At 40.1% G+C, this 17,478-nt stretch overlaps 1 pseudogene; it reads right to left on the reverse strand.

The window, feature by feature from the left end:
- Positions 1-10,078: 10,078 nt before the first annotated feature.
- On the reverse strand, positions 10,079-10,560 carry LOC102835362 (annotated as a pseudogene).
- Positions 10,561-17,478: the final 6,918 nt, after the last annotated feature.

Raw genomic sequence — 17,478 nt, forward strand, 5'->3', positions numbered from 1 at the left:
TATGAGTCTATGAGGCATTCTTGTCTCCACTTTCCAGCTGTGATTAATACTGAGTCAGTCAGCACAGACTGCAGATTTCCAAGTCTTTTAAGTTTTAACAGCATTCTTCAAAATAGTCAGGAATTTTACACCATCTACATATACTTCTACTATCAAACTTGTTTCCAGTCATAAATATTTCCAAATGTGACATCCATAGGATGAAAGGTTTTACATCCAAATGAAAATTACATCTGCAAATTATTTTGCTTGATATAGAAAGACGGTCAAGTTATTTGGAAAGGCAGAGCAAACACTGGCTATTCAGCATGACCCCAATATTTAAAAATATATATATAAAATCATAATATATAACTTTATTCATCAATTATAAATCAATTTTATCATTACTCCCATTGCCCTTAAAGGGTCTGTTTTCTCTAAGAAAAGCAATATGAAAGCTCAGAATCTGCTTAGGTCGTTCTGTTAAGCTCTGGTGAATGAACTGTCTCTGCACCATCTCCAAGCTATGCCAAATATCACCATTTCCCTGCCTGTGACTCATGAGCCCAAGCTCCATAACATCCTGTTTTCTCTTCATCAATGCTAGGGATTGCTATAAGGTCTAAGTCTCACCTTGTTTGACTGTCCTGCCCCTTTCTTATTAACAACACTACTACAAACAACTGTAGTTTTAACGCTCCTGGAGATTTCAACACTGTTGTTGTTGTTGTTATGTGCCGTGGAGTCGGTTCCGACTCATAGCGACCCTGCACAGGGTTTCCAAGGCTGTAAATCTTTACGGGAGCAGAACGCCTCATCTTTCTCCCGCGGAACAGCTGGTAGTTTCGAACTGCTGACCCGTAGGTTCACAGGCTGATTCATAACCACTACGCTACCAGAGTAGGAGATGAAAGTAATTCTGGTGGTGCAGCGGGTTAAGCATTGTAGCAATTTACACTTGTTTCCTTTCTCAAAAAAAAAATTTTTTTTTAATCTTCTTCTAGTTGAGTTCTGATTATCAAGCCATCGAGGCTAGGTCAAATGGATACTATCTGCAAGTTTGGGTGCTCTTGTGCGTCTCCCCTCACTTCAAATCAGTTGGATGCTTCTCTCTCGGCTCTATCCCTCTGCAGTTATGTCCTTGTCCGTGGGCTCAGGAGTCTCCAGGTCTCACCACACTTGGGTCCAACCAGCCCTTCCTCTTCTCTCTCATCTCCAGGTCAACGGGAGTCTATGGAACGTGGTTGAACTCAGCCCATTTCTTCATTGCTGCCTTTCCCCATCTTTTACTTCCGAGTAGACCAATGTGGTCACCAGCAAGCTTACATGCCTGCTCATGTGTTCCCTTTGAATTTCAGTCTTAGAAGGGGGTTTGTCCTGAAGGAACTTGATTGCTTTCCTTGATGGCTTCCTGGCAAATAACTTGTTTATTCTTGTAGTAAGTAGCCAATCAGACTGCCATTTTTGTTTTGTGTTTTTTTTTCTGCAGATCATTCTTTACAGATGTACCTTCTGTTACTCTAGCTGTTCCAGGCTGGTCTGCTTGTTCTTTCTAATGGGAATGTCCCACCTCAGAAGGTTCTGGATGGGGCTCAGGATTCCACCTAAGGTCCTACACACTGCAAAGGCTCTACAAGAAACCTATTTCACTGGGCAAGTTCTAGGACCCCATGTAGGTATTCCAATCAGTTATAGGCTGAAGATGGGCTTGCAAGTTTTCTGTAATCATGTTTCCCGACATTCCTTTCTATCCCACTCAAGTGTCTATTTTACAATAGTAGGCAAGGGAAACCAACATTCATAAGACAGTCAAAGCATCTTAGTATTATGTCCTCTCTTCAGACTATGCCTCGATCTCCGTTGCTCCAAGGTTGAACATGCATCACTATTTACCTCTGTCCCATTTAGCCAATGCAAACCTGTCTCAGTGTTTCCCTATCTGCCTTGTTCTTCCAGCCCTCCCCCTTCTTGTGTATCGCCCTCCCAACACCTGAACTATGATATGACTGCCCCCTACCCTGTGTTCTACCGTGCCCTCCCTCCACCTCCCTTAAACCCCCCATCCCAACCCCACCAGAAACCAACAAAGATTTTTTTCCCCTTTTAGTATGGGCATCTTTTCTTAAGCTTTTTACAATAATGGTCTTATGCAATATTTGTCCTTTTGTGACTGACAAATTTCACTCAGCATAATGTCCTCAAGGTTCCTCCATGTTATGCGGTGGCTTGCAGCTTCTTTGTTATTCTTCAAGGTAGCATAATATTCTATTGTGTGTATGTAGCAAAGTTTGTTTATCCATTCTTCCATTAATGGGCACTTAGACTGTCTCCATCTTTTTGCTATTGTGAATAGTGCTGCTATGAACATTGGTGTGCATATATCTACTTGTGTTATGGCTCATATTTCTTGTGGGTAAATACCAAGTAGAGGAACTGCTGGATCATAAGATATTTCTATTTCCAACTTTCTGAGAAAATGCCATACTGTTTTCCAGAGTGGTTGGACCATTTTGCATTACTACCAACGATGTAGGAGGGTCCCAGTTTCTCCACATCCTCACATTTATTGTCCTCTGGTTTTTTGAACTTCGCTGTTATTGCTGGTGACATCTCATTGTTGTTTTGATTTGCATCTCTTGGCTAATGGGAGTCCTGGTGTGATGCTGTGGGTTAATGCACCAGACTGCAAAGCCATTTGAACTGCAAGGTTGGTGGTTCAAGATCACCAGCTGCTCCTCGGAAACCCTATAGAGGGTTGCTATGGGTCGGAATCGACTCGACAGCACTTCACAACAACAAATGGCTAATGGAGTCCTGGAGTGGCGCTGTGGGCTAATACATCAGACAGCAAAGTCACTTGAACTGCAAGGTTGGTGGTTCAAGCTTACCAGCTGCTCCTTGGAAACCCTATACAGGGTCACTATGGGTCAGAATCAACTCAATGGCACTTAACAACAACAAAAATGACTAATGACTGCAAAGCCATTTGAACTGCAAGGTTGGCGGTTCAAGCTCACCAGCTGCTCCTCGAAAACCCTATACAGGGTTGCTATGGGTCATAGACTGACATCCCAGATCCTCTGAAATTATTTTTATAGTTTTATTCTGTTCTTGCCTCTTCCATTTGTCGATTGACTTTGGGTGATGCTGCCACATATGTCAATTTCTGGTTGTTGTCTGTTCTTGTTGGTTCTTTGTCCACAGAACACCCTTTATGATGTTTTTCATCGCAGGGTTGGCTTTGGCAAAATCCCTTAGCTCGTGGTTATCCTGGAATGTTTTGGTTACACCATCGCATTTGATTGACAGCTTTACTGGATAGAAGAATTGATGCTTTTGAGTTATTGAGTTATTCAATAGGAGACTATTGAAAGTGCCATGGGCTGCCAAAAGAACCAACACTTCCGTTTTGGAAGAAGTGCAGCCAGAGTGCTCCTTGGAAAGTAGGATGGCCAAATTTTGTCTCTTATACTTTGGACATATTGTCAGGAGGGACCAGTCGCTGGAGAAGGATATCATGTTTGGTAAGGTGAAGGGTCAGAGAAAAAGAGGAAACCTCTAACAAGATGTATTGGCCAAGTAGCAGCATCAATGGACTCAAGCATGGCAATAATAGTGAAGTTGGCCCAGGATCAGACAGTATTTCATTCTGCTGTGCATAGGGTCACAATGAGTCAGTACTGACTGGATGGCACCTAACAACAACAACAACATGGATATAACAGTATTGGCCTCTGCTGCCTTTAATTCTTGCTCTTTTCCATTGTCTTCCCCTGCTTCTATCATTTTTGACATGCTTCCCTCTCCTTGTACACTGCCTCCCACTTCATCCAAATAACACATGTTTAAAACAGCCTATTCCACCTTGAAATCTAATTGATTTTCTCTCCATATGTAAGATCCATAACTACACTATTCCTTCTTTTTACTTTGTGTTTGTTACAGATTGATTATCTCTGGTTCCCTATTTTCAGTCTTGTAGGTTTGCTTTACTTTGAATACTTCCTATATCTAGGTTGACTTCTGGGTAGTGTTGTCATGTATAATAATCTCAGGTTGTTCTACTGTTGCTGGTTCTCTGTCCAAAGAACTCCTTTTGGCATTTTTTGCATGACTAGTCTGGTTTTAAATTTTTCTTTACTTTCTATTTATCTGGAAATGAACTAATTTTGCTGTCATATTTGAGGGACCGTTTTGCTAGGTATATGATTCTTGGTTGGCAGGTTATTTCTTTTAGAGTTTTATATATGTCATCCCATTGCCTTCTTGCTTGCATGATTTCTGCCGAGAAATCAGAGCTTAGATTTATTGGTTCTCCTTTGTAGCTAATTTTTTGTTTTTCCCAAGTTCCTCTCAGGATTTTTGCCTTACCTTTCGTTTTATAAAGTTTGATTGTGATACATCTTGGTGATTCTATTTTGGGATCTACTCTATTTGTCATTTATTCAGCATATTTTCTCATCTTTCATGATGTTGTTGTTGGTGGTGGTGGTTGTGAGCCACTACATCAGTTCTGATTCATAGTGACCCTGTATGGGGTTTATGAGGCTGTATATCTTTATGGGAGCAGGAAGCCTCATCTTTCTCCCATGGAGTGACTGCAAAATTCAAATTGCAACCTAATGCATAATCCACTATGCTACTTAGGGAAGTTTATTTCCAATGACTCTTTGACGATTTTCTCTGTGCAATTTTTTTCCTCTTCTTGTTCTGGAATTTCAACCACAGGTAAGTTATTTCTCTTGATGGTGTCTCCCATAATTATTAGACTTTATTTAGATTTTTTCTTCTTTATTGTTTCTGATTGTTCCTCTAGCATATTGTAGTAAGAGATTTGTCTTCAAACTCACTAATTTGACTTTTCCTTCTTTCTTTTAACTTTTTATTGTGAAATAATGAAGGTTACAGACAGGATCATCAGCTTTACAGTTAATAAATTATACACTTTGTTTCATCTCAATGATTGCAATCCCCTCCTTGAAACAACAGTTATCCTGCTTCCTTCCTCTGGCTCCCATTTACTTCTTCTTCTTCTTTTTTAATTGTGAATTATGTGATAGTTTACATGTGAGAACACCAGCTTTACATTCATCCTATTGTATTTCGTTTCATTGCAATGATTACAATCTCCTCCATGCATAATCAAACAAACACAAGCTTGCCTCCTGGCCATCAGCACACAGCCCCTCTCCCTCCCTGAGTCCAGAGTCACCAACTGCTCCATCTCTCCACACCATCGCCTCTGCCTCCATCTCTGGTGTCACTGTTTCTCTGACTGTCTGTTCCTCTGAATAGGGTCCTGCACTCTGCTCTTGTCACTTGATGGTCCCAGGGACCTCTGCTCCTGGACTGCAAAATCAACCACTCCCCTCCTGTTGTTATAAAACATCTACATTTACATTTCCGACCCTCACAGTCAGTCCTGATAGCAATTATTTACTATTGTACTACAAGAGTCTTATGCACATCTCCTTTCATCAGCCCTGTCCCAACAAATTGGAAACTACTCAGTGAAGATTCTACCTTCCCCCATACCGTCTTGAAAGCTTGTAAGCCAGTCACTTCTTGCCTTTGTAGTCCTTGCATTTTGGGTAGCCAATGTCTAAGTTGCCTGTCAAGCCTGTGTGCTGAGGGGGTGGTCATGATCCTCACTGTAAAGATTTGTTCCCTCTTTTGAGCTACTACATACTTAAGTATAGGTCAAGTTCATCAAATTGTAGCAGATTACTCTTTTTTTCCCCTTTCTTTCTTCTTCTATTCGAGTTCTGATCATTCAGCCATTGAAGCCAGGTCATATGGGTACTATCTGCAAGTATGGGTGTTCTTGTGCATCGCCCCTCACTTCATATCAGCTGGATGCTTCACTCTCTGCTCTAGCTCTCTGTGGCCATGTCACTGTCTCTGGGCCCAGGAGTCCCCAGGTCTTGCCATACTGCTGGCCAACCAGATCTCAACCTGACTTCACAGGAGTCTATTGAACGTGGTCAGACTTAGCTCACAATTTCATTACTGTTTTTCTCCCACATCCCCTTATTGGTGACCAACGTGGTCACCAGCCAGGCCACATGTCTGCTCGTGTATTACCCTTGAGTCTTAGTTTTGGAAGGGAGTTTGCTCTGAGGGGACCCAACCACTTGTCATGATGTTCTTGGGTGAACAACTTGCTTGTTCTTGTAGTAGTCAATTAATTGGACTGCTATTATTGTTTTTTATTTTTCCTGCCAGTCTTTCTTTCAAGAAGTATCTTCTGTTCTTTTAGCTGCTCCAGGATGGTCTAGTTGTCCTTTCAAGTGGAAATTTCCCACCTCAGAAGATTCTGTATATGGTTCAGGATTCCACCTATGGTCTTATGCAATGCAAAGCCTCCGCAGGAATCCTCTTTCACTGGGAAAGTTCTAGTCCCCTTTTAGGTATTCCAATCAGTTATAGGCTGAAGACAGACTTATAAGCTTTCTATGGTGATATTTCGGGTTATTCCTTTCTCTCCCCCTCAAGTGCCTATTTTACATTGGTAGGCAAGGAAAACCAAGATTCAAAAGACAGCCAAGCATCTTAACATTATTTTCCCTCCTTTACCTAATCAAACACGCCTCAATCTCTGTATCCCAGAGCTCTGTTTTTCCAAGGTTGTACATACATCATTATTTACCTCTGTCTTACTTAGTCCATTCAAACTTACCTAACTGTTCTCCCATTCACCTTGTTCTTCCATTCCCCTTCCACTTCTTATGTATTGCCATCCCTGCCCCCCAGCACCCAAGCTATCCTGTGTCTATTCCCTACCCTGTGGTCCATCTTCTCCTCCCTCTCCTCACTCGACCCCATACATCCCAATGATCAACAAAGATTTTTTTTTTCTTTCCCCTGTTTGAGTGGTTTCTTTTTCTTTAAACTTTTACAAAAATGGTCCTATGCAGTATTTCTACTTTTGTGACTGACTGATTTCACTTAGCATCATGTCCTCAAGGTTCATACATGTTATGTGGTGGCTTGTAGCTTCCTCGTTATTCTTCAAAGTAGCATAATATTACATTGTGTGTATGTACCACAGTTTGTTTATCCATTCTTTCATTGATGGGCATTTAGGATGTCTCTATCTTTTTGCTATTGTAAATAGTGCTGCTGTGAACATTGGTGTGCATATATCTACTCTTGTTATGGCTTGTATTTCTTGTGGGTAAATACCAAGTAGAGGAATTGCTGGATCATTAGGCATTTTTGTTTCTAACCTTCTGAGGAAGCGTCATATTGCTTTACATCCCATTTACATCTTATATTTAACAAATGAACAAAGCAAAAATATTTTATGTGCACATACAAAACAAAAAATATATGTTCACTTAAATGTCTAAAAGGTGCATTCTGCCAATCAGCCTCCTGCTCATAGGCACACAGCCTTACTCAGTTTGTGGCCCTAGAGCCTGTAGCTGCTCTATCTCTCCATGCAACCATCTCAACTGTCACTGCTTTTCTAGGTAAGGATCTCATGCTCCACTCATGCTCTTCTTTCTTAATCATACTGGGATCATCTGCTCCTGAAATGAAAGATTAGCTACTCCCCTCTTTTAGTTACTTATCTTATACAATTACACTTGTGACAATGAATTCTGCTAACAATTACTCACAATTGAATCATAAAATCCTATTACCATCATCCCTCATCCTCTTTCACCAGATCCATCTGGAAAAGAGGAAAATTATTCAGTGGTGATTCTACCTTATTCCCCTCATTCTGCAACTAAGCACATTCATGAAAGTTTATAAGCCAACAATTTCATACTTTTATAGTCCCATCCCCTTTCTGATAGTTAATGTCTAAATTTCCCATCCTTATCAACCCAATACATGGAGGAAACAAGCTTGTTCCTTGATATGAAGAATTCCCCATTCCAGTTGGAATTTTCAACAACTGTATATGTAAGCAAAAATCTAGTTCATCAAATTGTAACAATTTGAGCTGGCCCACATTATTGATCATCTTTATTGTCATCTGGTTGAGTTCTAGGCAGCTAGCCATCCAAGCTAAGTCAAACAGGTACTAGCTGCCAGTTTGGGAGCAAGCACACCTCCCTGTACATCAGACCAGTTGGCCACTTCATTCTCAGTCCTAGTCCCCTGGGGCTAGGACAGTGTAATTTGGCTTTTAAAGTAACATGATTTGTATTCCTCAAGGATTCAAACCTGCTGTTTTGATGTGGTATAAATAAAAAAACACAGAATTCTTTGGGGAAAGGTTTGTTGATTGATTCATGTCTGTTCCTTTGCCCTATCAGTGTATTATCTATTTCCAAAAATCTTAGTAGTAATCTTCTGGATTTCTATTTGCTGTTTTTGTATGGTTTGTTATTTTTCATTTAGTCTGTTACTTTGTTCTTGTGTTTTTCTGAAATTTTCTAAAAATTTTTCTGTGTTCTCCTTCCTTTCCTCTGTAACTTTCTCAATCTTTCTCTTGATACCACGATATCACTTTTAAAAATAGTTTATCAGGTAATTCCAATACCATTTCTTCCTCAGAAATGTTTTCTGTCTCTGTGTATTGGTCACTTGTTTCAGCCATTCTATCTTGTTTCTTCTTGTGAACTGCAATTGTCTGTTGTCTTCAAGACATCATGGTATTGTAAATTATTGATGATTGTATGTTGATATGTTCTTGGGCACTCACTGCCTAGAATCCTGGTGTGGTGCTATAGGATAAGCACTGGACTGCTAACTACAAGTCAGTGGTTAAAACCTACCAATAGCTCCTTGGAAAGCCTATGCAGCATCACTGTGAGTCAAAACTGACTCAATGTCACTGAATAACAACAACCTATCTTCTGGTGGGTGTGATGGAGATTGTTAGTGTAAGTGCAGTTCTCTGTTTACTGTTTGCATACACAGTTAGACTGGGTTTGGCTGGTGCTGACTGCAGGTGGTGGCCCTTGACCAGTAGGTGGAGTTGCAGGAGGTACAGATACGGTTGGACAGAGTGGGCATGGTTGCTGTCTCTTCACCAGCACCTATATGTGTTTTTATGGTCAGGTTGCTGTATCAATTGAAGGCTGCTTACAAAAGTTCAAGATGATTGTGCTGCATCAGGCCCTTTGACAGTTCATCCATCTGTTTCCTCTCTCACGGATTTTGTTCAGTTTCTTTGGTCTCATGTCTTTGTTATAGAAGGACTGTGTAGCATATATGCCTAGTCCACCATCTTGCTGGAAGTTTAACAAACACTTCTTGAATGCTGCCAAAATTTCTTGAATTTCAAGTATGCTACAAATCAAAAAATGTTGAGAAGCTAAGACTAGATTGCCTAAATATTTAATATACACTTCTGGTGCAGCATTATAGTATTAGCACTGGACTGCAAACCACTTAACAACAACAAAATACATTAAAGGAGTCCTGGTATGACACTATAGGATAAAAACAGGACTGCTGACCTCAAGGTCTGCAGCTTAAAAACACTAGTCACTCCTAGGAAATCCTATACAGGATTGCTATGAGATGGAATGGACTTTATGGCACTTAACAACAACAACAAAGTACAAGGATAACTTAAAAAAAATAAAAGTATTGTTACAAAAACACAGAAACATTTATTAAAGAAAAATATTAAAATCTGAAGCTACTGTGTCTCAATATGTCCTCTATCTAGGTCTATACATTTTTGATGGTGGTGTTTCCATTTCTCTAGTCAGAAAAGTCTTCAAGGCACTTAACAACAACAACAACAAACCTTTCCCCAAAGAATTCTGTGTTCTTTGATTTATACCACATCAAAACAGCAGGTTTGCATCCTTGAGGAATACAAATCATGTTACTTTAAAACGTTCTTTGAGTTTTTTCTGTTTTGTTCTTACTAGGCAAAGAGCTTCATTAACATTTGTTTCAAATTTATTCCCAGGCTTCTTCAGCATAATTGGCTGCAAAGAATGAATTATGTATAAGCAAAAACGGAAAAGAGCTGCAATGTCCAAAGAGCTTGAGCTTAAAAATATTAGAGATCTAGATTTTATCAGATCCATAAACAAAACAAATTGAAAAAGTAATAGATATAAAATAACAGCTCCAAGCAACTTCTTCAAGTTTTATCATCTTCAGAAGTTAACTCTAATTAGTTAGCCTCATTCTTGGTCACCTCATCAAAATTTTCCACAAGAGGTAGAACTTCATCATCATCTTCATCATCCTCTCCAATAGCAAGTGGTGCTTTTCCATCCACAGATTGTTTGGGCAGAGCTTCAGCCAGTCTTCTTAAACTAGTAAGACTGTCTGTGCCAAGCTGGTTTAAGATGCTGGGGAGCATTTCTGTCGGCTGCTTTGTCTCAGCGTGGCTGGTTATGGTGAAAGTGTTGGCAGCCAGAGATGCCTGACCTTTAGAATTGTTAAAGTTCGTTGGTTTGTGAATATATTCACCTCTTCAATACCGGAGATATTATTTAACCCCAATTTGTTTAAGGAGAAATGAAGTTTTTTATCATCTGCTGTGGCTGTTCTATGAACCACCTTCTTTCTATGAGCAGTTCCTTTTCCACCAATGCACACTTGTGCTTGCAATTTGGGGAGTTTTTCCTGATTCATGATCATTTCTTTCATCTTGTCTGAGCAGAAATGGGGCTGCATGGGGGTCCTTGGCAGACCAGCTGAGATTAGGCACACACATTTGTTCTTTGAGTTTTGTGAACAAAAAGCAGTCTGAAGGGGCAAGATCTCAGCTAGAGGGTGACTGGGGTAAGGTTTTCCAACAATATTCACCTAGGACAGCTCTTGCTACTGTCAAAGAAAGAGCAGGTGCACTGTCATGATGGAAAAGAAATTTCTTGTTGTAAATTTCCTAGCCTCTTTCTTACCAATGCAGTTTTCAACTTTCCAAAAACTTCTTCATTGGAAGCCCTTGTGATCATTCTTTGTCCTTCAAGAAACTCTTTCAATTGCACCCTTTGGACATTCCTCATTCACTGTCCAACTTTCACAAGCATATGAGGCTATTGAAAATACCATGGTTTGGGTCAGGTGCACTTAAGTCCTCAAATTGACTTCTTTGCTCTTGTACAGCAGATTTGCCTAATGCAATACATCACTTGATTTCTTGACTGCTGCTGCCATGAATGTTGATGGTGGATCCAAACAAAAGGAAGTCTTTGACAACGTCAATCTTTTCTCCATTTGATGGTGGTGGTCATGTGCTGTGGAGTCAGTTCCAAATCACAACGACCCTGTACAAGGTTTCCGAGGCTGTAAATCCTTATGGGAGCAGAAAGCCTCATCTTTCTCCCATGGAACAGCTGGTAGTTTTGAACTGCTGACCTTGCAATTCACAGCCTGATTTATAACCACTATGCTACCAGAACTCCTTTTTTTATTTTCTCCATTTATCATGGTGTTATTTACTGTTCCAATGGTGGGGATTTTTGCTTTTTTTTACACTGAAGTGCAACTCAGACCAAAGGCTGAGGTCTTTGATCTTTATCAGTATTTTAAGTCCTCTTGGTTTTCAGTAAGCAAAGTTATATCATCTGCATATCGCAGGTTGTTAATGACTCTACCTCCAGTCCTGATAGAGTATTCTTCATATAGTCCAAATTCTTTGGTTATTTGCTCAGCATACAGATTGCATAAGTATAGTGATAGAATACAACCCTGTCACACATCTGTCTTTATTTTAAACCATTCAGTGTCCTCTTGTTCTGTTTGAATGACTGCCTTTAAGTGTATATATAAGTTCTTTATGATCATAATTAAGTGTTCTAGAACACTCATACTCCTGAATGTGGTCTATAGCTTGTCATGATTCACCCAGTCAAAAGCCTTTGCATAATCAATAAAGTATGTTGGTTAGTTGGTTATGTGCCGTGGAGTCAGTTCCAACTCATAGTGACCCTGTACAGGATTTCTGAGGCTGTAAATCTTTACGGGAACAGAAAGCTGCATCTTTCTCCCACGGAACAGCTGTAGTTTCGAAATGCTGACCTTGCAGTTCACAGCCCAATTCATAACCACTACGCTACACAAACATTTTTCTAGTATTCTCTGCTTTCAGCCAACATCCATCTGATATCCCCTGTTCCAAGTCCTTGTTTGAATCTGGCTTGAATCTCTGCAGTTTCCTGTCAATGTAGTATTGTAGCCATCTTTTAATTATCTTGAGTAAAATTTTACTAGCACGTGATATTAATGATACAGTCTGATGATTTCCGCATTCTATTGGGTGACCTATCTTTAGAATGAGCAAAAGTATGTATCTCTTCCAATCGGTTGGCCAGGTAGCTGTCTTCTACATTTCTTAGCATAGATGAGTGACTGCCTCCAGTGCTGTATCAGTGTATTGAAAGATTTCAATTTGTATTCCATCAATTCCTGGAGCCTTCTTCTTAGCCAATGCCTTCAGTGCAGCTTGGACTTCTTCCTTCAATACCATTGGCTCTTGATCATATACTAACACTTGAAACAGTTGAACATTGACCATATCTTTCCGGTGCCGTGACTCTGTGTATTCTGACTCATAACAACTCTATATACATTGTTTGAGACTCTAAATCTTTATGAGAGCAGAAAGCCTCATCTCTCTCCCATGGAGTGGCTGGTAGTTTTGAACTCCCAACCTTGCCATTAATAGCCCAACATCTAGCCTGCAACGTACCAGGACTGTGTATTACTGAGAGGACTTACCTGCAGCCCTCCACTTATTGCAGAGACCTGTTTAAACACATCTTGTCTCCAATAAACCTGAGCATGTGTGAACTGGGAACTTATAGGTACAGTTTTTGACCTGCCCTTATATTTCGCTTATAAACCATGATAGAAAGCATTGACAATTTTTGGTTAAGCTGTGATTTGTCTGTGGCATACCCTGACCCCCAATACACTATCAATTTATATGTATACACGAAATAACTGGCATTAAAAAAACAAAATGTTAACTGTAATGTTGTTGTTCTTAAGTGCCATCGAGTCGATTCTGACCCATAGTGACCCTGTGTAGGTCTTCCAAGGAGCAGCTGGTGAGCTTGAACCACTAACCTTGCAGTTCCTCTGGGAAATGGAAATGTGATTGAATTTTATTGTCTTCTTTAAAATGTTCTGTATTTCTGAAAACATTTGCAATGAAAATGCATTATCTTTGTAATCATAAAAATCTAAAATATTCCTGAATTTTTATTCCACTGATTTTCTATCAGCTTACATAAAAATAAAATGCTTTCACATATCTTTACTAAATAATACTGAAGTATGCTAATAGAACTATTAATTTTTCAAATGTATTTATCCATAAAGCTGAAAGCAAAAGACACCTAAAATGTATAAACCAGAACTGATTCTATGTCATTCTACATATCATTAAAACCCTGGAGTTTCATTTTCAGTGATGACAGACTTAACACAGTCTGAAATTATCCTCCCACCATAAACTACCAGAAAACTAGAGAATATAGGAAACAATCATTTTCAGATACTGGACAAGAGATAATGCAGGGCTAAGACGGCACTTAACAACAACAACAACAATGATCCTGAGAGGCAGGAAACAAATGAGATAAACACTATAATTGTCCAGGCTTTCTGCCTGGAGGTAATGCCTAGATTATAGCATTGATAGGAGGAACCCAGACTAAATTGAGGAGACAGAGATTAGAGTTCAGGGAAATTTAGGAGACTGAATTTGCAAGGCAAAATTCTTGAATAGGAAAAGTTATACAGATAATGAGTTTCTGAAATCTAAATAGAAGTCTCCAATTGGTACATGGTAGGATAAACCTTCACAAGGTTAATCAAATAATGATTTCCAGAGAAAAAATAATCAGTGTTGTAAACCAAAAATTTACTGAGTTCATATTACATCAGAAATTATTCACATCTCAAACAGACAAATTGAAAAGAATTTTTTGAATGTACGGAAACTTCAGTAGAGGTTTCAGAAGATCTCAATTTAAGAGTGAGGCCAGATTAGCCCTACACTACAGGCTACTCTAGATTTTCCCTAGTTACAAAACCACAAGTAAGTTAGCTGCATGCCAGAAAAAAAATTTTTTTAAGGACAATATTCTTTAAAGCAATACAGCAAAATTCAGGTCTTAACCATCTAAAGTTTGCAATATCCAACATTTAATTAAAAATTACTAGATCTATGAAGAACTAGGAAAATGGGACTCAAAACCAAGAGAAAATCAGTCAATAAACAGATGCAGATATACTCAAAGTGCTGTTGTCACTTTAGTAAAATTTAGCACTTGTTAAGTGCTGTCAAGTCAGTTCTGACTCTTACTGATCCTGTATGGGGTTTCCAAGGAGCAGCTAGTAGGTTTGCACTACTAACCCTGTGGCTCACAGTCCAGTGCTGATCCTACAGCACCACACCAGGACTAGCAGACAAGGACATAAATATGCTCAATATTCTCAATGATATAAAGTAAAACAAGAGCATAATAAGAAGAAAAATTTCAAAATAGAAAAGAACCAAATGAATGTTTGTTGTTGTTAAGTACCATGGAGTCGGTTCCGACTCATAGTGACCCTGCACAGGGTTTCTGAGGCTACAAATCTTTATAGGAGCAGAAAGCCTCATCTTTCATGTTTAGTAAGATGGAGGGTCAAGGAAAAAATGTAAGACCCCCAGAGAGATTGGCAAAGTGTCAGCATCAATGGGCTCTAGCGTGACAACTATTGTGAGGTTGGCCCAGGACTGGGCAATGTTTCGTTCTGTTGTGCATAGGGTCGCTATGAGTTGGTACCAACTAACAACAACAAATGGTGCTGTAGGAGTTCTGGTGTGGCACTATGGGTTAATGCGCTGGATTGCAAAGTCAGTTTGAACCTCAAGGTCTGCGGTTCAAGCTTACCAGCCACTCCTTGGAAGACCTACTCACAGTCGCTATGAGTCGGAACTGACTGGACAGCACTTAACAACACCAAAAGCAGAATACAGCCTTAAGGACTCTTGGTGTGGTGCTGTAGGATCAGCATTGGACTATTAACCACAAGGTTGGTGGTTCAAACTCACCAGCTGCTCATCAGTGTTATGTTAAGAGTTAAGTGTCATGGAGTCAGTTCCAACTCATAGTGACCCTATATAGGGTTTCCAGGAAGTGACTGGTGAGTTTGAACAGTTGACCTTGCATTTCAAACCGATTTTACGGTCCAATGCTTATCCTGTAAGTATACCAGGACTCCATACAGTGTTGCTATAAGGCAGAACCAACTAAACAGCATTTAACAACAACTTCTAGCATTGCTAACTAAAAGGTAGACAGTTCAAACACACCAACTCCTTGGAAACCCTGTGGAAGGTCACTATGAGTCAGAACTTACTTAATGATGCTGAACAACAACATGCACCTATTGATCCAATAAGCTTAACAAACCTCAAGCAAGAAAGATCAAAGACAATTACAGCAAGGCGCATCATCATAATCAAACATAATCAAAAGTTGATAAAGACAAAGTCTTAAAAGCAATTGGAAACAAAAACCACATTGTGTTCAGATAAACAAAGATAAGAATGAGAAACTTCCCATGGGGAACTGCACAAGCAAAGGTAGGACGACAGATTTAAAACTGAAAGAAAACAGGAAACAAAAAATTGTCAAACTAGAATTTTATATGCAGAAAAAATACCTTTCAAATCTGAAGACAAAATAGACACTTTTCCCCCAAATAAAGACTGACAGAATTCACTTCCAGCAGTACTACACTATAAGAAATGTTGAGAGATTCTGGGACGATGGAAGCATAAATAGGCCAGCATTGCAACACTCATTACAAATAAAACAAGGAAATGGTGCTTTGCTTTGAGGAACTCTGAATCAAGAAGCATAAGAAAGCAGCAGGGAACCGAGGACAAGCAAGAATCAAGGAATTAACTATGAGAGTCACATATGGTTGGAAAATTGCTTCTCTCACTGTCCCTCTCCCTCCCCACAGTCACATGGGCTACTGGCTGCTGAGGAAGTGGCATAACCAAAAAGTAGTTTCCTTAACCACCACATCTCCTACCTTCATAAAGAGATAGGACTCAACGTCTGCTCTAAGGTCAATAAGGCCGACCTTCCTGAGAGTCTGTTTGGAGAGTATCAGTATCTCCCCCATGTAGATACTGTTGGCCAACAGCCTATTGTGAACTGCTACAGAAGTTGGTTGCGATGGAGTCTGCTCTTATAGTCAACACACTGTCTGCCTTCCTGTGCACTCCATAGCTCAGACCTCTGAAACCAACAGAACAAACCTCACTTGTAGACAATTTGGGTGCACTTGTTTCCACTTCCTACTGGTAGATAATTTGCCTGTGCTTCTCCTGAATACCAGCTCTTCTAATTGGTCCTGAAGCATGCTGGGAAGCAGTCATCTTGAGTGAAGTCTACATCCATAGCCAACATACTATGAAGCAGGCTCTGATAGCAACAAGGAGGTGGGGAAGGGTCTTTTTCAGAGTGTGGCAAATCCCATCACGGGAATTGCCAGATAGTGGGCTGATAGGAACTCTTACAGAAAGTCCCCTATAGTCGAGTCAGGTCGCCTAAATGAAAATTGTTCTCTCCTACCCCACCACAAGGCCACTTGTTGTTGTTAGGTTCCATTGAGTCAGTACTGACTCATAGTGATCTTATGTACAGCAGAATGAAACACTGCCCAATCCTGAGCCAACTTCCCTACTGTTGCCACACTTGAGTCCATTGATGCTGCCACTTGCCCAATCCACTCATTGGGGGTCTTCCTCTTTTTTTCTGACCCTCCTCCTTACCAAACATGATACCCTTCTCCAGTGACTGCTCCCTCCTGACAACATGTCCACTAGGGCTCTGAAATCAATGCCAGTCCTTCCTCCTCCTGAAACAGAGGGAAAGTATGCCTGTGCTTCTCCTAAATGCTAGTTCAGACATATGCAGCCCTCACAGAGCAGAGGAGGAAGCACCAGGCAAAAAGGAATGGCAACCCCCAGCCCAGAAGGGTGTTCACTGGGTGTAGGTATTCTGACTAAAAAAGTGGTTGCCAAAAACAGAAAAGGCAAGGGAATAATAATCAGAGAGAGGAGTGTCACTGTCATAGACAGATTGATTAGTACCCAGTATGTTGCCTGAGTGGCAGTGCCCGTTGGCAGACAAATTAACCACAACATGTTCTCTGGTGTGTTTGGGAGGCATTTAAAGTTGAAAACCCAGATCTGGGACTTCGGGATCTTAAAACAAAGCAGGAGAAAGAGACATCATGGGGGGTGGCCAGGAGATGGTAAACAAAAAGCAAAGGCTCAGTCCACCTGAGAGTGTTTGCAGAAAGTAGTGCAGGCAAAATCACCAAATACTGAGGAGAACTGAAAATGTTAACACTCTTAAAAATTCCACTGCCCCAGCAAAAGAATCACAAGCCACACAAAGAACAGAGAAATGGACCATCCGAATGAACATGATGAAGTAAGAAAAAGCATGTCTCGAGATGAGCAAATGATGGGGAAAAAACAAAACTAAAAAACCACAGAAGAATATAATATATTTATTGTGGTACCTTGAGTTTACCTGATATGAC

Source organism: Chrysochloris asiatica, unplaced genomic scaffold (genome assembly GCF_000296735.1).
Source record: "Chrysochloris asiatica unplaced genomic scaffold, ChrAsi1.0 scaffold00135, whole genome shotgun sequence".
NCBI lineage: Eukaryota > Metazoa > Chordata > Mammalia > Afrosoricida > Chrysochloridae > Chrysochloris > Chrysochloris asiatica.